General features: G+C 34.4%; 1 long non-coding RNA gene across 1 annotated transcript; it reads right to left on the bottom strand.

Annotated features, from left to right (window-relative positions):
- Positions 1-2,465: 2,465 nt before the first annotated feature.
- On the bottom strand, positions 2,466-21,242 carry LOC140498531 (uncharacterized). Its single transcript, XR_011965128.1, has 3 exons — positions 20,927-21,242; positions 18,839-18,908; positions 2,466-2,766 (listed from the first exon to the last, which is right to left on the bottom strand). It is a non-coding gene; the product is annotated as an uncharacterized lncRNA (long non-coding RNA).
- Positions 21,243-23,485: the final 2,243 nt, after the last annotated feature.

The following is a 23,485-nucleotide window of genomic DNA, read 5'->3' as shown; positions in this document are numbered from 1 at the left end:
GCCCCTAACAGGCATTTGTTTTCAAACCTTTGGAAAGACATGGACCACAATTACAAAAGCTTATTACTGCATGCAGATAGGGAGGGGGGCTCTCAAGAGAGTGAAGTGTAAATAGATTATTGAAATTGAAAGATGGAGTTGTTAAGTTTTTGACTGAGGAGAAATCTGATTTTGTTAATATTTTTTCATAATGACTTATGGCTTTCAAGCTGTTATTTGATAGATATTTTCAAAAACTCAGTGATTAAAATATGTCACTCAAGGGAAAATTGCAACATAATTATGTTACAAGATAAAATTGAAAGTTTTACTAAAAATGTTAATATTTGGAAGATTAGGGTGGAAAATGGTTCTTTAGAAATGTTTATAGCTACAGATGATTTTTATAATTGAAAATAACCTTCCCAAAGATTTAATTATAATCTGAAGTACCTGGAGACACAGTTTCAGAATTACTTTCCTTCAAAATTTGACTGTAAAAAGCTAAGTTGGGTTCAAAAAACCATATATGATTGAAATTTTTAAAATGTCAGTCATATGCCACTAAAAGTTCAGGAAGAATTTGCTGGGTTATTAAGCAATATAAGCTTAAAACTTGAGTTTCCTAAAAAATGTTAAAAAAAATTGTTAAATGAATTTTGACTTGGAATTACGACAGAATTTCAATAATATCTGAAATGACCCTAATCATACTTCTGCCATATTGCACTACATATTTACATGAAGTGGTATTCTCAGCACTGACAATTATAAAACCAAAATTATCGATCAACTCTGAAAAATGTTGAGGATGCTCTGTGTCCTACAGTATCAAATATTCTGCTAAAATTTAATTCTTTATGATTTAAATGAGCACATTCATTACATTAGTATGCAATTTTGCTTTCATCTTTAATAAATGGTAAAATTCTATGTATACCAAGGAATTATTTTAAAATACATTTCTTTATGATTTATTTCAGTAAATGTTTGATTTTTATATCTATTTTATATACCTTTATACCTAGGGTCATGTAAAAATTTATCTGCCAAAAAGAGGTCATGAGTGGAAAAAGTTTAAGAAGCTCCACTCTAAATGACTATTTATTAGAGAAATACACATTAAAAGAACTCTGAGGTACCACTTTACACATAATCAGGTTGTCTAAATGACAGAAAAAGAAATGACAGATATGGACGGGATGTGGGAAAACTGGGACATTAATGCATTGATCATGGAGTTGTGAACTGATCCAACCATTCTGGAAAGTACTTGAAATTATGCCCAAAGTGCTATAAAGCTGTATATAAGAGGGTATTCCCTCTTACCCAGCAATATCACTATTAGGTCTGCATCTCAAAGAATTAAAAAAATCACAAAGAACTCATATGTACACTTATATGGCAGCTATATGGTGGCAAAGAATTGAAAGTTGAGGGGATATCCATAAATTGGGGAGTGGCTGAACAAGTTGTGGTATATGACTGTGATCGAATATTATTGTGCTATATGAAATGATAAGCAGGATGCTCTCAGAAAAACTTGGAAAGACATATGAATTGATTCAAAGGGAAGTGAGCAGAACCAGGAGAATATTGTATGGAGCAACAACAATATTGTAAGGATGATATGCTATGATCATCTTCTATGATCTACTACTGATCTGCTCTCAGCTGTGAATGACTCAACTACTCTCAGCAATACAATAATCCAAAGCAATTCTGAAGGACTTGAGATGAAAAAAAATATGCTATCCACTTCCAGAACAAGAACTGATAGAGTCTAAATATAGATTGAAGCATACTTAAAAAAAAAAAAAAACTTTCTTTGTGGTTTTTTATTTGTTTTCTTTAACAACATGGTCAATATGGAAGCATTTTTTGCATGATTGCACACATATAACCTGTTTCAAATTGTTTGATTTCTCAGTGAAGGAGAATTGGAAAGAGGGATGGAGGGAGGAAAAAGAGTAAATTTGGAACTCAAAAAAAAAGAATGTTAAAAATTATTTTACATGTAATTGGAAAAAGAAAACATTTAAAAGAGATATTTGTTACTAAAAATATCCATTTATGCTCATCAAAATTGAAGTTCATATCACTTACAACGGGATATTTTCAGTGCTACATACTAGAATTGGAGACACATCACCTGGGCATGGATCCTAGTTCTAAGTGTGTAGATGTGGACAAGTCACTTCACTTCTCCAAAATTCAGTTTCCTTATATATAAAATGGGGATATACCTACTTCAAAGGCATTGATTTATTTAATAAATGTCTTTCCAGAAAAAAATGCACCTATTCCACTTTTAAGTTTAATATACATTATTAACATTTTGTCCATTTCCTTAAGTCTAGACAATAAGGAAAACAATAAATCACATCTGAATTTATAACATTTAATGATTTCTTAGGGTGTAACATGCTCAAAATGAAAATTTAACAATGGATTCTTACAAGTTGAATCCAGCATACCCTTGTCATATGAAGTATGTTGAGGTGTGATAAAGTACTATATGTGTCAATTATTCTAATTATTAAGTTGTTGACGCATTGAACTTTATGGATATGAAACACCATAGAGGTCCTCTAGTTCAAACCCCTTATTTTGCAGACAGAAAAACAGAAGCCAAAAAGCTAAAATTACCTTCCAAGGTCATACAGATGATAAGTGGAAACCTCGGGGCTTGAACTTGGATCTTCTGTTCAGAGTAAACGTTATTTCTACCAAATCAAAGATTCCCAAAATATCTTGATTCATGGAATCCTTAGTGTCTCAGTACCTCTAGACCAAAAACAAAACAAAACAAAATCAACAGTTCTATTTATTAAGAAGCCAGGTCCAAACAGCTACTAAATATGTGTGTCCTAACAACTTAGTTGCTATTTGGAAAAAATAACAAATATAAATTGAAAGAAAAAATAATATGTAATTTCATTTTTTAATAATCATAATTACTTAATATGAGTGGCCTTATTAAGATAGTCTCTTACAACTTCTCAAAGCTTGGAATCATATGGGACATCACCTTAATTTCTTGTTCTCTGTTGATTTTTGTGAGGGCCTTGCTTTTTATCATATCAACCAACAAAAATCCACCTTTATAAAAATATGTCACAAAAGAGAAATTCAAGGAATTGCTGTCATAGCTGAAATCATCAGTAAACAAAAATATATCTCAAACATTGGAGAATGTCACCAAGAGGAATGTAGCAGAATCTAATGCTGATCTGTAAACTACCTCCAATGAGTAGACAGATATTGAATATCTCTATGTCTCTCTTGAAAATTTAAAATGTACTATACAGTACCTCTGTGAGCTCTGTGTGATGAAGCACTACTCTGGCCACAGAATACTAAGCTTTATTATCGTATGCATTTGAAAGGATGGGGGACAATTGAGTAAATCACTTACACCACCCCAAGTTATTGTTTGTTCTTTGTTTCTGAAAGGGTCAATGACATCATAAAATGACGTCTTGACTTGATTGAACTGGATTTAAATGAGACCGAGTTGTACAAAGTCCTCAGCCTCAGTCTTTTCCATAGTCATTGAAGTCCAATAGAAAGACAAAAATCAAGATGACTGATATCACCACCACCCCAAGTAAAGAAGTTAATAAGATCTTCTAAGCTCTGCTATGTTTTTTGGGTGCAAACATCTCTATTGAATCAATTAAGATGCTCTATCACTTCCTATAGGTCTTCTATAATACAATAAGCCTGCTTGGAAGCCTGCTTCCAGCATTTCTGTGGCTAGACTTAGGAGAACAATTCCAGCCAATCTGCAATGCTTAAGGTCAGGGAGGGGAGAAGGGAGTAGTGGAGAAAGCAACCCTTCAACCTTTAACTGAGATAAGAGATTTTGTTATCTTTTCATTAAATTCACAAAAACCTGACTTTTAATCTGACAGTATGTTGTATTCACAAACAAATTACTTTCACCTTGGGGGTATTTATTTCTTTTTAAAAGAAGTTCCTTCATACAGAAATGTAACATTTTCTATGAAAGAACCTACTTTTTTTCTTATTCTGAGATCTTAAGCTGATGATGAGGAAGGGAAGGCTGACACATCAACTGAGAGTGTGGTGGAAATTGATGGCAGCAATGCAACCTGGTACTGCAGTCACTGAAAAAATTAAGGATGGAGTTGATGTCTACTTAAAAAAATCAAGAGGAAAAAACAGTAATAGCTGTCACATTCACAATCAATTAAATTAGACACCATACAATCAGCCGATGCATCTACATCTTTTGGTATTCTGAATCTCAGTTCAGATCAGTTAATTGGGGAACTCTGCCAGGTAGTCTTCTTGTACAATGCGGTTTTGAAGAGAAATGAAATCCCAGTACTGTTAGACTATATTTACCATCATCTGAGGAAACATTAACAGTATCTATAAATAAATATAATACAAGAAAATGGAAGGTTTATTCAAGAGGTGGAGCATACTAGATTGGTGAACACCCAAAAAAAAAATCACAAAAGATTAAAATAATGATACTTTAACAAGCAGGAAATGGCTGTGTAGTGATGTGGGAGTCACTTTTGACTCAGCTATCTGTGTATAAGTAGGTACTGAGCTGTTAGAATAATTTAATTTAGAAAAAAGAATATAAATTAGAAGATATAGTACACATTATCTGAGGCAGCTAGATGGCTCAGTAGATGGAGTGCTGGGTCTGGAGTCAGGAAAACTTGAGTTCAAATCTGGCTTAAGACACTTATTAGCTATGTGATCCAGGGCTAGTCATTTAACTTCTGTTTGTCTTAGCCAACTGGAGAAGGAAATGGCAAGCCACTCCTGTATATTTGCCAATAAAATCCCTAAAAGGGGTCACAAAGAGTCAGACACAACTAAATGACTGAACAAGAAAAGTAGACATTTCATACAACTCTAATCAATTTGATTTAAAAAGTCTTCTAATGTTTCTTTTAAAAAATTGGTAAATAGATAAAAGAACAGACATTGAAGTAAACCATAAACATCTCCTAATCAGTTTTGCCTATGTTAATGAATAACCACAATAAGGAGACAAAGGGATTCTAGAAAACAGATTAAGCAGAAATATACTTGATCTACTTGACAAATGGGGAGATTTGGCAACCAAAGGCAACACCAGTATAAAATATAAACTTCTAAGTAATATAAATAAGGATGGTGGAAGATAATGAATAACAACATCTCATAAAATAGAGAAAAGTAGTGGAGGAAAAATAACTTTTAAAAATAGGGGTAAATCACCCAACTAAACCAGAACATGCAAAGGGCATTCAGTAATAAAATGTGAAATGCAAGATGCAGATCAAAAAAATGAAAAAGGTCATAAAAATGTGATGTAAGTTTATATATCAAACTCTTTTCTTCATTAATAGAATTGAATTTGGAATTTAATATCATAGTCCCTAATATATTGCAGGAAGAAGTGGAAACTTGCACTAAAGAAAACAAAGATGAGAAAGGTGGCTATAAAAGACCAAATTGAATAGCAAAGATGACTGAGTGGTGTGGGGGATGAGGATACCAAAATCATAGAAAAAAAATATTATACCATATTAGCCACCCTCAAAAAAAAAAAAAAAAAAACAACCCAAAGAAATATCACTGATTTCCAGCCTTCATGATTTCACTCTACTCTCTGCAAAATTTTTGTGACAAAATTTGTACATGTATATAAGGATCCTTTGATGAAAAGAAAATCATTTGCAAACATCTACCCATCCAATAATTAATTGAAAGATGTAAAAGGCATAGAAAGTTTCACTGTGCTACTCTTATTAAAAGCTCTTTTTTTCAAATTCAGTGGAGCAAAACACTACCTAAAAGTCTCTGCTACAAGAAAATTTCTTTGATCCATGTCAAAATTCATGAAATTTTCTTGAAAGATAAAATACAGATAATTTGATTTCATACCTCACTGATTAATTACATCAAATGAGGTCTAAAATAGGAAGACATATGAAAAACAAGGATGCTTTCCACTGACTTAGAAGATACTCAAACAAAGACCAAGTTGAGTAATGACTTTCTATTTGTGTTCAGGTCCTCCATATGCTCCATTTGTAGGTGACTGTGTTAATTCATTAAGCCTGAGAAAATTCAGAGAGCCCCACAATCTAGTGTAAATGAAATCCATAAGCTACAACCTCCGATAAAATGTCTTTGATAAATGTCAAAATCATCTAAGATTCTCAAGATATAATAAAAATAATTATCTTTGAAGTCTCTTTTGCTAATTATATCAAGTGAGGTATAAAACAGGAAGATATCTGGTAATCAAGGGCATTTTCCACTGTCATGGAAGACAATCAATATACAATTGTTAATTGTTTACTATGCAAGGTACTATACAAGTGCTGGGGATAAAAAAGAGACAAAAACCAGTCTCTGCCCTGGAGAAGTTTATAATCTAATGGGGTAGACAGCAAGTAAATAAATATATAGAAAGTAATCTCTATACAGAATAAATAAGAAATAATTAATAGAGGTAAGGCACTAGAATTAAGAGGGGTTAGGGTAGGTTTCCCTTAGAAGGCAGGTTTTTTGTTGGGACTTAAAGGAAGCCAGGAATGCTAGTAATATGAATAGAGAAGGTAGAGGACTGCAGGCATGGGAGGACAGTTGGAAAATGCCCAGAGACAAGAAATAGAGTGTCTTGTTTGTGGAACAGTCAGTAGTCCAGTATCTTTGGATCAAAGCGTATTTGTTGGGAAATAAAGTGAAAGAAAAATGGAAAGATAGTAATCTAGTGTTTGATAAACCCAAAGACCCCAGCTTTTAGGGTAGGTAAGAACTCACTGTTTGACAAAAATTGCTGGGAAAACTAGAAAATAGTATGGCAGAAACTAGGCAAAGACTAACATCTTACACCATCTATTAAGATAAGGACAAAATGGGTACATGATTTAGATATAAAGGGTGATACCATAAACAAACTAGGAAAGCAAGGAATAGTTTAGCTGTCAGATCTGTGGAGAAGGGAAGAATTTATCATCAAACAAGAGACAGAAAGCATTACCACATATAAAATGGATAATTTTGATTCTATTAAATTAAAAAGGTTTTGCACAAATAAAAGCAATGCAACCAAAATTAGAAGGAAAATAGAAAATTGGGAAATAATTATCATAGTAAGTGTCTCTAATAAAGGCTTCATTTTTCAAATATGTAGAGAAACAGAGTTAAATTTATAAGAATATAAGTCATTCCCAGATTGATAAATAGATAATAAACAGGAAGTTTTCAGATGATATGATAAAGGATATGAACAGGCAGATTCAGATGAAGAAATCAAAGCTATCTATAGTCATATGAAAAAATGCTCTAAATCACTATTGATTAGAGAATGCAAATTAAAACTCCAAGGTACCACCTCACACCTATCAGACTGGCTAATATGACAGAAAAGGAAAATTATGAATGCTGGAGAGGATATGAGAAAATGGGGTCACTAACATATTGTTGGTGGAATTGTGAATTGATCCAGTCATTCTGGAGAGCAATTTGGAATGATACTCAATCAAACTCTGCATACCCTTTGATCCAGCAATACCACTTCTTGAGCTGTATCCAAAGGAGATCATTAAAAAGGGGAAAGGACCTACATGGGCAAAAATATTAGTAACAGCCCTTTTCATGGTGGCAAAATATTGGAAATTGAAAGGATGCCCATCAACTGGGGAATGGCTAAACAAATTGTGGTATATGAATATAATGGAATATTACTGACAATAAGAAATAATAAACAGGAAGATATTTTTTAAAAACTTGGAAAGACTTCTACGAACTGATGCAATGTGAAATGAGCAGACTTAGAAAAATATTGTGCACAGTATCATCAACATTGTGTGATGATCATCTGTGGATGACTCAACTCTTCTCAGCAACACAATGATCCAAGACAAGTGCAAAGAACTCACAATGAAAAATGTTATCTGCACCCAGAGTGTTATTTGTATTCAGATGAAGTCTGAATACAAATCAAAGCATACTATTTTCACTTAATTTTTAAAATATTTTTTTCTTTTGTTTCTTCTTTCACACATATGTTTACATAATTACACACATATAACCTGTCAAATTGCTTTCTTTCTTAGGGAGGGGCAAGGAAAGAGAGGGAGAGAGAAAAATTGGAACTCAAAATTTTATATTAAAAAGGAATGTGAAAAAAATATATAATACATAAGAACATTTTTAAAGGACTAGAAAAGTAGACAGGGACTGGATTATGAAAAGTTTTGAATGTTAAACATAGCATTTTTATTTTATCCTGGAGACAACAGGGAGTGACATGGTCACACTTGGATGAATGGAAAATAGATCAATGGGTAGGGTCTTGAGACAGACTGCCCAGCAGGCAATTGCAACACTCCAGGTATGATGTGATGAAAGCCTGCACTAAAGTGCTAGAAGTGTCAGAGGAGAGAAAGAGGTGTAGTTGAAGAGATGTAAAGGTGAAATCAGAAAGCCTTGGCAATAGCTTGGACATAGAGGGTGAGAGATTAGTGAGAAATCCAGGATGAGTCCTAGGTGATAAACCTGAGGGACTGAAACACAGGAGAAACTTTTATGGGGAAATATAATGAATTCTGTTTAGGACATAATTAGTTTAAGATGTCTACTGGATATCTAGTTCTAAATATCTGAAAGGCAGTTGGAGATGTGAGACTGGATGTCAGCAGACAGGTTGGCATACCAGGGAAACTGATGAGATCACCAAGTGAAATAGAATAGAGGGAAAAGAGAAGGTCCAGGTGAGAACCCTGCAAGATCTCCTTTGGTTAAAGGGGATGATCTGTAAGAGGATCCAGGAAAGCAGAGAGAGTGGCCAGACTGGTAGAAGAACCAGATGAAAATGGTGTCCTAAAAACATAGAGAGAGGAGTATGAAGGAGAAGAAAGTTATCAATGGTGTAAAAATTTTCAGAGAAGTGAAGGACAATGAGGACTGAGAAAAGGCCATTGGATTGGGCAGCTGAGATCATTAATACGTGTGGGGTGCAATTTCAGTGGAATGGTAAGGTTGGAAATGAGTTTGGAAGGAGTTAAGAAGAGAATGAGGGGAAAGAAAGTGGAGGCAACTATTGTGAACAGCCTTTTCAAGGAGTTTAGCTATAAAGGACAGAAAAGAAATATTACTAAAGCAGAGATAGAAGGATCAAATAGGGCATTTGTTTTTTTCAGGATAGGGAGACATGGGCATGTTTATAGGCAGTAGACTATGAGTCTGTAGATAGGGAGAGGTTGAAAATAAGTGAAAGAGTGAGAATGAGAGCTGGAAGAGACAGGATGAAATGTGATCATTTGAACAAGTAGAGATGATCTACACAAAGGCCAAAGATTTCCTATATGTGTTGGGCCTGACATATGCTACATTGGTATATGATTTTGTGTTGACTTCATTGTGCCTGAGAAAATTCAGAACTTCTAGAATGAAATCCATAATATTTCAGAAGAGATCAGCCTAGATATCCACAGAAGAAATAAACATCAAGTGAATGAAGAATAATTATTTTCTAGAACAGGGTTCTTCAAGCCATGACCCATGCAGCCAAATTCAGTCAGGTTCCTGTTTTTGTAAGGTCCAGATGAGAATGGTTTTTAAATTTTTAAATAAAGCTATTTTATTAAAAATGTAAAAATGATTTTTAGCTCCCTGGTCAAACATAAACAGGATTTTGGCCTGATTGGACCCCATGGGTTATAGTTTGAAGACCTTTAGGCTATGATATGTAACTGGATTAACAACCTATAGAGATGATCTGTCAGTATATACAAGAGTAAACACAGATGACTATTTAACTGGAACCAGAGTTGAATAGGAGGTAGAGCTCAGTATTTTGGCAAATTGTTCAATGTTTCCAATAACACTATATTTCTCCATAAAACAAAGGCCTACATTTTCAACATTAATGTTCTTCTAGTGCTGCTATATGGGGAGTTATGAATGCCAGATTCTCTAAATAATTAAAGCTGTGGATCACCCAAAGGGTACCGGAGAGATACATAGAGTGTCAGACGCAATTCATTTTCAGAAAGTTTGATTTAGTATCAGACACTTCATTAAGCAATATGGGTAGAAATGCAACAAAAATAGTTCTTGTCCCCAAGAAACTTTATTCTATTGAAGGGAATGATAAGTATACAGATAAATTCAGTGCTCATGACCAAGCTGTCTTGAGGTATCACAAAGGAGATGATTATCCGAGGGAAGGATGAATGATTTGGGGCAGAAATCTCCCACAATTTTCCTCCTTAGTCTCTTATGGAGACTGACCTTGGGCCTGGTAGAGGGTCTGATTTTGACTGACAGTCTTGTCCTACTCTTTGGATTTCATGGAAAGAGGAGAACAAGAGCCATTCAAGAGTCAGAGGAGAGATACACAAGTGGCACACAGGCGAAGCTGCCACAGCATCAGCAACACTGAACTCCTGAAATGAGACTGCATGAGTAAATCATACATCAAGAGTGTATTTCTCTTTCTGCTAAAATACATTTGGACTATGGACAGAATCTAATAATTTTTCATTTCTTCCCTCTTTCCCATTCCCTTCTGAGAAAGTGATTTTACATCTCTGGATATGATTTTTCTCCAGGATTTGGAAGTCTTAAATTCTTTTTCTTAAGTCTGTTTACCCATTTTATATTTAAAAGTTTACTTTGTCTCTTAAGCTGAAAAAATGGAATAAAACCTTTAACCCTCCAGGTTGATTAATCTTGTGTACTATGAATAGACTAGAGTGTGAGGAGGGGAAACTGGGAAGTACTTCCAAGAGGGGAAAAAATACATTTAAAATTCAGGTTTCAAATCCCAGAGCAGGGGCTCTGGCTGGAACTGGAATGAGGAAAGTGTGTTACTTATTCATTTTTACATCTTCTCAGGTAAAAGATAATCCCTTTATTGATATTTCTCTGGGGATATTAACCAGAAGCAGTATCTTGGAGCAACGGTTGGCTAGGCTAAAACTGAAACAGGTATCTTCCATTTTCCCATGGTCTAGGTTTAAAGGAAAGCAACTCATGATATTTATGGGATGCTGAGGAAGAGGCTGGAGAGAAAGCCATTTACACAAAGGGGAGAAATACACGCAACCAACAAGGTTACAGCCAGTAAAAGTGACTGATACCTTTCTAATCATTCATTACCTCAGAATACTGAGAATACATTTGGGAAGGTATTTTCAATAAAAAAAACCATTGCTTTGTTTTCCCCTTTTCTACTGTTAGAATTCTGAATATTATTTTATTTCTTCTTCCCAAATTCTTTTTAAGGAACGTTATCTAACATTATTACCATAGACATTAAGGTAACTTCACTATGAAACCTTTATTTTTAATTGTTTGTTTTATTTTTTTCTTTTAATGCTTTTAGGTTTAGAGCCAAATGTAGATCAACTTTTCCATCATTTTCTAGTTTTGAAAGGATTGTTTCTGTGGATTTTATCATTAATAAACAATTTTTAGAGATATATCTATTCCTTTCTCATTGAGCTTTTGAAGCCTGATTTTTAAATCCTATTTTATTTTTGTATTCTTTTCATTTTGCATTTTTGTTTTCTAACTATTCATGGCTCTTTCCCCAGTATCTCACTCAATCATCTACATTCCTACTATGAACATAAATATGAAAGTCTATTATTTATTTTTGTTAACGAGGCAATAAGTATATTGACTAAAACTGTACAATTGTTCTCAATTCAGATTTAAGTGAACTGTTGGCATATGGTTGTGGTGTTGTTTTGTTATTAATTGCATACATATTTTGTTGATTATGTGAATGTACATCATATAATTCATTGTTTTTCTCTGTTAGTGCGTGTGATTAATGCTTAAATATAAAATTCACGTTCACTGCATCAAACTGCTATATTGATTGTTTTAAAATTGTCATTATCGATTGTAAAACAGAGACTAAAGCATGTGAAATCTGTTAGGTTAAGGGTACTAAACCTTGGATGAATCTGCACAACAAACCTGTTCACAAAATCTTGAGAGACAAGTTGGTGCTGGTAGGGTACCATGGTAAGCATATGATTCCTTCCTTTACTACTCTTAAGTGCAGATAGAAGAAGGTCCTGCTAGCTTTGAAATTCATGAAATTCACCTAAAGAGACCATTGCAAAGAGAGGTTATAAAACTTGAGGCAGCCCATGAGCTTAGACTGGAAAGTGTGTATGATGGCTTGACACACAGCCAGGAGTAAAAATGGTGTCTGATTGACATTGATCTGTAACAGCCTCCACCAAATTTTAAACAGTTAGTTGATGAAGTGTGAGAGCAAAGCTGCCAAGGAGTATTTGTCTCAAAAAAGATACAACTTCAGCTAGCTCTGAAATATCTTCTCATGAGTGGACCATGGAGGCAAGGTAAAGAAGCCAAGTTGTGGATTGATATTTAAGGGCTTGAGACCACAGAAAAGCTGGTGAGAGATGAGATAAAACCATTCCCTTTAAAAAGGCTATGGAAACCAGAAACACAACCTACATAAACACTTTCCGGAGACAACCAGAAATACTTTCTATTATAATTGCAAAATACAAGTCCCTAGGCAAGTTTTACATACTGGTGAGGGCTTTGACTTTTCAGAAATTTCATTCTATAGGACCAGCATCAGGAACAGTGTCAGAACCAAAGAATGAGGTCTTATCAGATCCTTCAAAAAGTAATAATGACTTCATTTTCAACACTCAATTCCTTATGTGTCTATTCCATCAAAGCAGCTAGGTGGTATGATTAGGGTACCATGCTTGGAATCAAGAACATCTGAGTTCAGATTCTGTTTCAGAATTTAGTAACTCTGTGACTCTGGACAAAAATATGTTTGCCTCAGTTTCCTCATCTGTAAAAATGGAGATGATAATAGCACTTGCCTCTCAGGGTTGATATGAGAATTTAATGAGGAAACATTTGGAAAGACCTTTGCAAATATTAAAATTCTATGTAAGTGCTAGTTGTTTATTGTTGTTAGGCCCTTTGTAGAGATGGTGGTATCAATGGAGAATATGGGATTCACTGCTGTCCAGGACAGTAGAGTGCAAGTGACCATCATTTGTTAGACATTTAACAATAGTCCATTTAGAGTCTTTGAGTGACAACAACTCCCCATCTATAAAATACAAGAATAAGCTTAAAATTTTCTAAGGAAGGTGATGATGTCAACAAGACAATGGATGCCATGTCTCGAATATGTTCAGATTCACCACTTATCAATGGCGTATCAGCAATTCCAGTCTATTCATGATACTAGCAGTACAGACAACAATTTGGTACACAAAACACAGTTTTGCCATCTATGTAACCTATGTCATGACCTACAAGAGAATAGAAGTAAATAATGCCTGGAAAGATAAAAAGAGTACCTGCCAACGGTAGAAGTGGACCCTAAGAAATCTGACAGGTGATGCTTTATCCAATAACACAAGAAAGGAAGAATCAGTACATCAAGAGGACATTGGTCTTCTCATTGCCTGACAACTATGTGTGTATGATGTACCTGAGGAAGAAATGACAGAATCCAACTCACCATTCCTCCACAGTTCAAGGAATAATATAGGAAGTGTCCTAGATCTATGACCTTAGAAATCATTTCAAAGAACTATTGATTAACAGCGTCATCATAGTAAAGCAGCTCATACACACTACCTATCATGGTGGCATGAAGAATGAGTGAAAACACAGAGGTATTTTTTGATTACTCACTTTGAATGACTAGTTTGAAAGCCAATTGTCCTCAATGTTGAATTTACATAGTGAATAGCAGAAAGTTCCTTTGTCAGAGGAAGACATGGAGAAGAGAGTTTTTAGCATGACTGGATGGATTTTGCCAGTTTGGTATATGCCCCAGGTATCTGGGGAGCAAGTCACTTGCCAACAATTGATGGATGAATTAGTTAGAAATACTATCTGTGTAAATCTAACTACCCACGTTGATAAAAACGTGTCCTGATTTAATGTAATTTAAAGAAAGGCATGTGGGAATGCCCAGAAAGGGAGAGAGATAGATTTAAAACTGGGATAATTTACCGAGTATGATCACTGTAGAGTCTCAGACCTAGGAAAGAGAATTATTGATTTATTTCTATAACTAGTTAGAGCAGAGAGAAGATTTTTACTGGGATTTCTCTAGGTAAAAATGTCAGAAGCATTTTCTGAGGACAGGGATTAACTGATATTCAGTTAGGTATCTGCTATTTTCCTGTTGGTAAGATTGAAAGGAAAGCCATTCCAGAGACAAAATGAGTGCATTTAGGATAAGAAGGAAAGTGAAAATATCTTTGTATCAAATTTCTTTGATAAAGATTTCATATTAAAAATCTCTCTGTCTCTTTCTGTCTCTCTCTCTGTCTGTCTCTGTCTCTCTGTCTCTCTGTCTCTCTATCTCTCTGTCTCTCTGTCTCTCTGTCTCTCTCTCTCTCTCTCTCTCTCTCCCTCTCTCTCTCCGTATATGCATGTGTGACTAATAGCCATTCTCAAAAAGATAAATGGCCAAAAGATATGAACAAACATCAAAAGAAGAAATGCAAAGTATTCACAGTCACATGAAAGAATTATCCAAATCACTAATAATAAGAGAAGTGCAAACAAAAACAACCCTGAGGTTTCACTTCACAACAAAGTTGACAAAATTGACCAAGATGACAAAAAGCTGCAATTTTTAATGTTGGAAGAATTGTTGGATGATGGACACATTTATACATTATTTATGGGGCTATAAAGTGGTAGAACCATGGCAGGGTGGGGGGATTCAAATTATTGAAATAAAATGACAAAGATTCCCCTTCCTTTTGAACCAGTGATTCCATTGTTGGATTTATATCCCAAAGAAACTATCAATAAGAAGAAAGTCTCCATATACATCAAAATATTAATAGCAGCAGTTTTGTGATAGTAAAGAACTGGAAACAAAGTAGATGCTCATCAATTGTGGAATGGTTAAACAAATTGTGGTTTAAAAGGTAATGGAATATTACTCTGCTCTGAGAAATGATGTGTGGTTAATACAGAGAGGCATGGAAATATTTATATGAATAGATACAGAGTGAAGGAAGCACAGCCAAGAAAACTGCATACATAATAATAACATAAAAAGAAACACACACCAAAAAAAAGTGAATGTGACAAAATTATAAAAATGAAGCATGAAGACAGCCCCAATTTATCCCTTTCAGGAGATGGGAGGTCCATGGGCATTATACATTGTGCTTTTTTTCAAACATTTCCACTGTATCCATCAGACATGCTGATTTCTTTTGTCTCTTTAAAATAAAATACTCTTTGCCATATGAGATACCAGTCTAAGAGGGGGAGGGAGAGGAATATAGGTGATAACCATGATGATATAAAAAATGGAAAACATCAATAAAATATTTTTTAAAATAAGACTAAAAAAGAAAAAGAAAGGAAAACCGCTTTTCTAAAGGAAAAACCAAATAAGTAACCAGAGAAAAGCCATACCCAGACAGGAAGTAGTAAGTCACCCGCACATAAAAATATGGGATCACATAAGAGTGAATGGAACCTGCCTAGTTGGTTATCGTCTCAATATAACAATCAGCTTCAATATAAGTAAAATACTAAATATAATGAAGCAATTTAAAGCAGGGGTCTTTATGACTGGGGCAATCAGAAAAGGAACGTGGAGGTTGTTATTGATCTGGACCTCAAAAGAAATTTAAATTCTATAAAATGGAGATGGGGGAGTGTGTCCTGAGCCAGGTTCAGCATGTTCAGGGATCTTCTGTGGATACTCCCAGAAAACATGAATAAGAATTACATAGGATAAGGCGGCATAGAGGAATTATGGTGTATTATGTTGGAGGGAGCACCTACATCAATGAGGTCAAAGGATCATTGAAGCAGAGAATATGTATCCCAGAAGGACACTATAATCTCGTCCTGAAACCTATGCCCCAGGGGAAATCTACAATATCTCCAGGGAATAACGGAGGCCCAAAGGGTAATGCTCAAGCTATCTATTCCAATGGAAATACAATGTAAGTGTCCAGTGTCCTTCCATCCTAAAGATCATTCTGGCTCAAAATTATTCGACCCATTCTAACTGATGCTTATGCTAGGGTATTGTAGAGGTCTGCATAGATACTCTGCACTATGAAACGTCCACAATTCAGTGTTGATGAAATACACCAGAAAGCTTAACCTTTGCTAACATAGCTTTTGAGGGCCCAGGATCAAATGCATAACAAAATGAAGGATTTTAGTGTAGAAGTCTTGACCATAAAACACTTGGCAATCATTGGTTCATTTTGTTGTTTACACACAAGTTTTATCTCCTTCATATATATACCTCATTATATTGGAATGCAGGAGTAAGGTCATATCTTATAAGACTTTATGATCAACAGCACCTAGTACAATGTAGGAAGTTCCTAAAATTTTGTTGAATGAATGAATAACTTTTTTCTAGAAGTGTATTTGCAACAGACCTAGAAAAGATCAATGAACTTTTTTTAAGTCATAAAATTTCCAGCAGCAATTTAGATACTTTCAGTGTGTTAGGAGTGGAGAATCAGTGGGTTCAGTTTTTAATTTAGTTAATATTCCAATTGTCTGTGACATCATTTCTCTTCAGTTTGGTCTAATTACTTTCAGTACTTATTCAAGAGGATTTATCAATGAATTTTACATACTTTGAGGTCAATTTTATTTTTCATACTCTATGATGCCTTTGATTTTGTCAGTAAGCTTTGTGTCTAAGAATAGTATATTCTATTTAGGATGTAATGTACTGCATATTTGCAAAAGTGGCAGAAATCCAATATGGAAGTCTTCAAAATCAAGACTATTACTATAAAGATGGTCAAATTGTAACAGGAGTCAAAAAGAACTGAAAGAAATGATATGCTCAAAATTATTTGGCCCATATACCTTATATACAATTAGATTCAGAAATAATTTCAGGTTCATTTATGCTATTTGAAATTCATTCATTTTTTTCTCACCTATTAAGAGATTTTCACTAGTTAAGGTCTCCTTAAATTAACATTAGTCCAGCACATCTTCTATACATCTCAGTTGAGTTCTTCAGTGAAAGATAATTTAAGCTACATAGTTTAATGCAATTAAATGAGAAAAAGCTATACAACTATTTTCTTCATATGTCTTTTATAATTAATTTGGGTATTTACAACAGACAAAATAACTTATTCACTCAAAGTCACTCTTAAAACAATATTGCTATTATTGTGTACAATATTCTCTTTATTTTGCCCATTTTACTTTTTCATAAAGTCCATGCTTGAGCTCATCATTTCTTATAGCACAATACCATTCCATCACAATAATATATCACAACTTGCTCAGCCATTCCCTAAATGATAGACGTTCCTGCAATTTTCAGTCCTTTGCCACCACAAAGATAGCTGCTATAAACATTTTAGAATATACAGGTTCTTTTCCTTTTTCCTAATTATTTCCTTTTTTCCCTAATTATCCTGAACTATTTCCCTAATTATCTTTGGAAACAGGTCAAATAGTGGCATTGTTGGGTCAAAGGGTATAGGAAGTTTAATAACTCTTTGGTCATAATTCCAGATTCCTTTTCAAAATGGTTGGATCAGTTCACAATTCTGCTAACAATGACTTAGTGTCCTTATGTTTCCATATGTCCTCCAACACTTGTTATTTTCCCCTCTATCATTTTAGCCAATTTGGTAGGTATTAAAGGTTGTTTTAACTTGCATTTCTCTGATTAATAATGATTTAGAACATTTTTTAATTTTTTTCATATTTTTGATCATTTATCAATTGGGGAGAGACATAGATTTGACAACATTTTTTATATATTTTAGATATGAGATTTTTATCTGATAAAATGTCTATAAATGTTTCCCCCAATTTTCTGCTTTCCTTTTGATCTGGGCTACATTTGTTTGATCAACTTTCGTCTCTGTCTCTTATTTATTCACAAGCAGACTTGTTCTCATCCCCATTGTTTACGAAATAACTGTTTGGAAGAGAAGAGAACAGTGGGACCATTCCTCTCATTCTACATGAGAAACTAGTCCATGTCACTCCATGTTGGTCAATATCAAGATTGGAGTCCGTTAAAATACGCAGAGCTTTCTCATATGAACTATTTGCTACATAGTTCTGCTATCCTGTTCTTGAAAAGCTGGATTTTTTTTTTAACTCTAATTAGGGCTTTGCATTTAGCCCTATTCAATTTAATATTATAGATAGATAGATAGATAGATAGATAGATAGATAGATAGATAGATAGATAGATAGATAGACAGACAGACAGACAGACAGACAGACAGACAGACAGATAGATAGATAGATAGATAGATAGATAGATAGATAGATAGATAGATAGATGATAGGTAGATAGATGAGAGAGAGAGAAAGAGAGAGAGAGAGAGAGAGAGAGAGAGAGAGAGAAAGAGAGAGAGAGAGAGAGAGAGAGAGAGAGAGATTGTTGATCAAGCCTATCCAGATATTTTTGGATCCTCATTGTGTAATCCAGCATGCATCTAGATTATCTGACTTCTAAGATTGAGGATTGTAAGTTTTCTCTGATCCTCATGACCTCTTAGCTGTATTGTAGATTTTCAAAGATGTTTAAGTGTGTTAAGAAACCATGAGATCAATTATACTGAATACACACCCTTGCTCTAAAGGGGCAGCAGGAAGGAGTTCTAACATGAACAAAATGTATACTTTTGCCATGTTGGTGAACATTAGCTATTGACTTTGTTGGTTTATTGCCTTCACATTCAGCAGGTTTGGGTCCTCTATTTCTGGATTATAAGTATAACTAGATCTTAGTTCCCCTTACATGTCTAGGTGAGGATGAAAAAAAAAACATTCCTTAGGAATAAACTTTAATAATCACCTTAGTTCAACATCCAGTTCACCTCTTCAGTTTCATTGGTTTATAAAATTTTCCCATCTCTTCCTTACATCTAAAATTCAGGGGGAAAAAACGTGCTGTATAGAAATTATGAAAATATTTCACAAGAATCATAACTATACCTGAAAAAGTGAAATATGAGTTTCATCCTTGAAATTCCTATGTGACAAAGCTTACCTTACTTAGTTTAGAACTGACACAAGAGATAAAAACTAACATAAAATAGTTTTTCTAATGATTTTGCTAATTAACATGCAGTCCTGGATTACAGAGGTGACAGAAATACAAAGCCTTCTATTTAAAGTTTCTTTTCCTAAAGGAAAGGTCTTCACTATCACATTTTCTTTTTTCTGAAACTTACATATTTGAACCACCACTCTGAGCCTTGAGAAATAAGCTACAAGGTTTGGGTATGAATCCATATTCCAATATCAAATTCTTGTTCTGATATCTATGGTGACCCCAGGAGTCTTCCAGTACAGTACTGTTGTCTGAAGAGGACTTTTTCCTAACAAAGTATACTGTGAGCTCTGAAATATTTAGCTTTGGAGAGGGCTTTGTTTTGATAATGCATACCTCAGTTTTTCCTGAGTATGATCCCTCTCAGCAGGGAAATGATGACTTAAATTAGACTTAGCTGTGATATTCAAAAACTGAGATGTGGATTCAATAGGTTGCCTACTTTTAATTCTGCCACCTTAGATAGAAATTGTTCTTTGCATGTAGCCCACTTCCAATTCTGTTGCCAGGAAGCAATCTAGAAGAGAAAAACTAGTGTGTCACACTGTAGCTATGTTACTAAATTCTACTATGTGGACGTATTCTCAAATTCCCCTCTAGTTCTGTTTTAAAATTAATAAGTGATGTTCATCATTTCAGATGAATATCTTATAGTCTAACACAATGCATTGTATGTAGAAGATGCTCAATAAGTGTTGATGAGTAGATGGATGGATTAATTATAGCCCTATATTTGAGAATGCCAACAGTACAATATGATGCTAAACTATAAATGTTTTATGAAAGATTTCTGTCTTATTCATAATCCTGTCTTATATCACCATTACTCCTCAATGATTCTTTGCCCCAATAGAACCTTCCTATGTTGTAAAGAAATTCAATGAATCAAAGGAAATCAATATAGTTGGCAGCTAGGTGACACAATGGATAGAGTGCTGGACCTGGAGTCAGGAAAACCGGAGTTCATATTTCACCTCAGATACTTCCCAGCTGTGTGACCCTGGGCAAGTTACTTAACCTCTGTTAGTCTCCCTTCCCTCATCTGAAAATTAGTGATAATAATGTCATCTACTTTCTAGGGATATCGTAAAAATCAGTTGAGATATTTGTCAAGCACTTAGCCCAGTGCCTGGCACATAGTAGGTGCTATAAAAATGTTAGCTTTTATTATTGTTGTTCATATCTGACAACATATGTCTCATTCAATACCTATAACCCATCATTCTTCTTCCAGGTATATCTTCCAAGATATTCTTCATTCTGACAGAATGGAATCTCTTGGAGAGTAGGGATTATTTATTTCCTTTGTATTACCAGAGTCTAGCACATTGCCTGAAAAGTGACTGATCACTTTTGATGATTGATCAACTGATTGATTCATTGTCAGTTTTCTGAATTCATAAGTCACTGAACTGGTCAGAATTAAATGCTTTAAATTCTTTTTCTTTACTTTGCTGTGGTCATTGTGTAAATTTTTTTATCCCTCACTTTGAAAAACTTTATGTCTTCCCAAGTATGCCTGAATTTTTCACATGTATCATTTCTAATGGTGCAGTAATTTTTCATTCCATTCATTTTCAACCATTGGCACTGAATTTTTTTTCCAGCTCCTTGCTACCATAAGAAGTACTTCTATAAATACAAGTGTTTGTTGTTGGCTCAGAGAGATCTTAGAATGCCCCCTATAATTTGAAAGCACTGCAGAGTATTCACTGGGATAAAAATGTTGGCCCACATAAGACTTAGCAGACTTGCTGCCAGCCACACACACAGAACAAAAGCAGGAATTTGGAATGAAATGTTGAGATGGAAAGCAATGATTCCACTCACCTACACTGAAGGTCCCTGTTCCTTGCCTTTTCTTCCCTCTTTCAATTGAATGGCAAACCAGAAGAATCTTGTGGTTGAGAAAAGCTTGCGGCCTTTGGTCCAGAAGTCCTTGGCAATTTGTTAAAAGGGTAGTCTCCTGAAATAGGTTGGGGATAGGTTATAGGATCCCTAACTGAGCAGAAGTCGGAAAGACTTTCTAACTCAAGTCTGGGACAACAGACTGAAAATTAGTCCCAGACAAAGAAGTTTAAAAGACAATGTTCATGCCTAAAGGTGCTTCTTTGGATTGGGGAGTACTCCAAACCAGCTTGACTGCTGAAGACAAAAATTTTCTTCCTGCCGAGAGAGTCAGTCACAGCTAACACTTTGGGAAAGAACACATTTCCCTTCTTTATGGAGAAAAAAAAATAGCTTTGCACTTTTTCCAAGTGTGTAAAGGGAATGACTCCTTAAAAGAATCAAAAGTTAAGTCTCTGAGCCCTAAACTAAAATGGAGTTTGTAGAGTCTCCTCTTAGCACCTCATCTGAGAATGTCAACTGAAGCCAGAAGCTAGAAACAGAGTAGCTTCACAGCCATGTGTGAAGCAGAACTCTACTCAGCAATGGCCATAAGATCAACAGAGCACAAACCAGCAGATCCCACATGTCATGCAAGACCAGATGGGAAAAGACCACAGAAACACCAGAAGATAATTCCAGTCCTGTAGCTTCAAAGACATAATTCGCCTTTCCATTCATATTCTTTGTTCACACATCTTCCTTACATGTACATCTTTTCACATATGGCCCTCAGCTACAAAAAGTCCCCTTTGAATATGTTCCTCAATGTGTATACCCTAGGTATGCAATCTCGCCACTGATAATATCTGTACCTATCAGAGAGTTTGTCTCAAACTGTTAATGGATGTGTGAGGGTGCCACCGTGGTATGGCAGGGAGGAAGGATATAAAATACTTCCTTTACTATGCTATTTCATTAAATGTCTTCACTTTGAACTAATTGTTTATTCTGATTGACTAAAACAAAAATACATGAGATTCGTAAGCCAGAGTTTCTAGAGGATGTAGAACCACAAAACAGCTTAAACCTGGGGTAGTTTTTCTAGTGTTCTCAGATGAAAAGGGGATACTACAAATGCTCCTTCAAGGAAATATATTCTTATAGAAGGTGTCAGTCACATAAATGAGAGCAAGACATAATAGATGGACCTTTTGAGTACTGGATTTATACCTATGAAATATTAGAAGACAAATAGGAAGGCCTCCAGTACATGAGAAAGATCATCGATGGAGGCTTTATCAGAGAGAATATGTATAAATTTCTCAGGATTACATGGCATGGGTAGATTACAGTCTGCACTGCTGACTGCCAACATTCTTGTGCTCAAGAATCTGTTGAATTAAAGGAGTAGAAAGTCTTGTTTCAATTGAGGCAGAAGGGAGTTTTCAGAAATCTATGATAAAGATGAAATGTCAGAAGAAGCAGAAATTTGATTGTAATAGTTCATAAAACAGGACTTCATTTAGCTTTATATCTTTTTTTCTCCCCAAACAGATTACTATTTTTATTGTATTTTATTCTATAAAAGATGCGTTTACCATTCATGCTTTTTGAGATTTGTTTGCAATATGCCTGTGCCATAATACATGACCAATTTTTGTAAAAGTTCTCCTGGTGCTGAGAAATACATATATCTTTGATGGTTACATTTAGAAGATTCTATAAGTCTTTCAGCTTTTAGATTTCCTAGCATTTTTTTTTCATTTTCATATTTCCCTTTTTGTTTATTTTCCATTATACTTACCTAAAAATTAGATAGGGACATTGAAAGTTCTTGTTGACATTCTATTACTGTATATGTTCTTGTAATTCAGTTAATTTTCCTTTTATATATTTAGATGCTAAGACTTTGGGAGTGTATACACTGATTTGTTGTCTATCATTCTATTAGACATAATCTGGTTTCATTTTATCTCTTTTTCGTTTTGAAGATTTGTTTTTGCTTTTATTTTCTGATATCATAACTAAGTCCTACTTTTTGTGGAGTCAACTGATGCATATTAAATTTTCTAGCCCCTCATTTTTATCCTATGTATATCTTTGTTTTTAATATGTGTTTATTATAAGCAACAGATTATGGGGTTTGTTTTCTTATCAAAATTGTCATTCTTTTTATTTTGTTTTTTTATTGGATTGTTTGATCTATTTCATTTAAAGTTGAGAGGTATGTATTCTCTATTTGTCTCTGATATTGTTTTTTTTCTTCAAATTAGCATTTTTTTCTTTTTCTCTTTAGTTCTTTTAGCTTAATCCACTTTAAGCTAACTCTCTTTGTATGAATTTTCTTCCACTCATCTCCAAGGAACCCCATTTCTGTGGCCTTTTTCAGAGTTCTGGGGGCAAATCCATTTTTATGGGAGTACATTACAGATGACACCATATATAAAAAGGAAAAGAAGAGGAAGAAGATAGAAGGGAATATATGACATACCTTAATTGAGTTAAGGGTTAACAATGAAAGTTAAATACATGATCAGTTTTCGTAAATGTTCTATAAAG

This window comes from Notamacropus eugenii, chromosome 4 (assembly GCF_028372415.1).
Source record: "Notamacropus eugenii isolate mMacEug1 chromosome 4, mMacEug1.pri_v2, whole genome shotgun sequence".
NCBI classification, from domain to species: Eukaryota; Metazoa; Chordata; class Mammalia; order Diprotodontia; family Macropodidae; genus Notamacropus; species Notamacropus eugenii.
The sequence above is the reverse complement of the archived record's forward strand: the minus strand, read 5'-3'. Positions and strand labels throughout refer to the sequence as shown.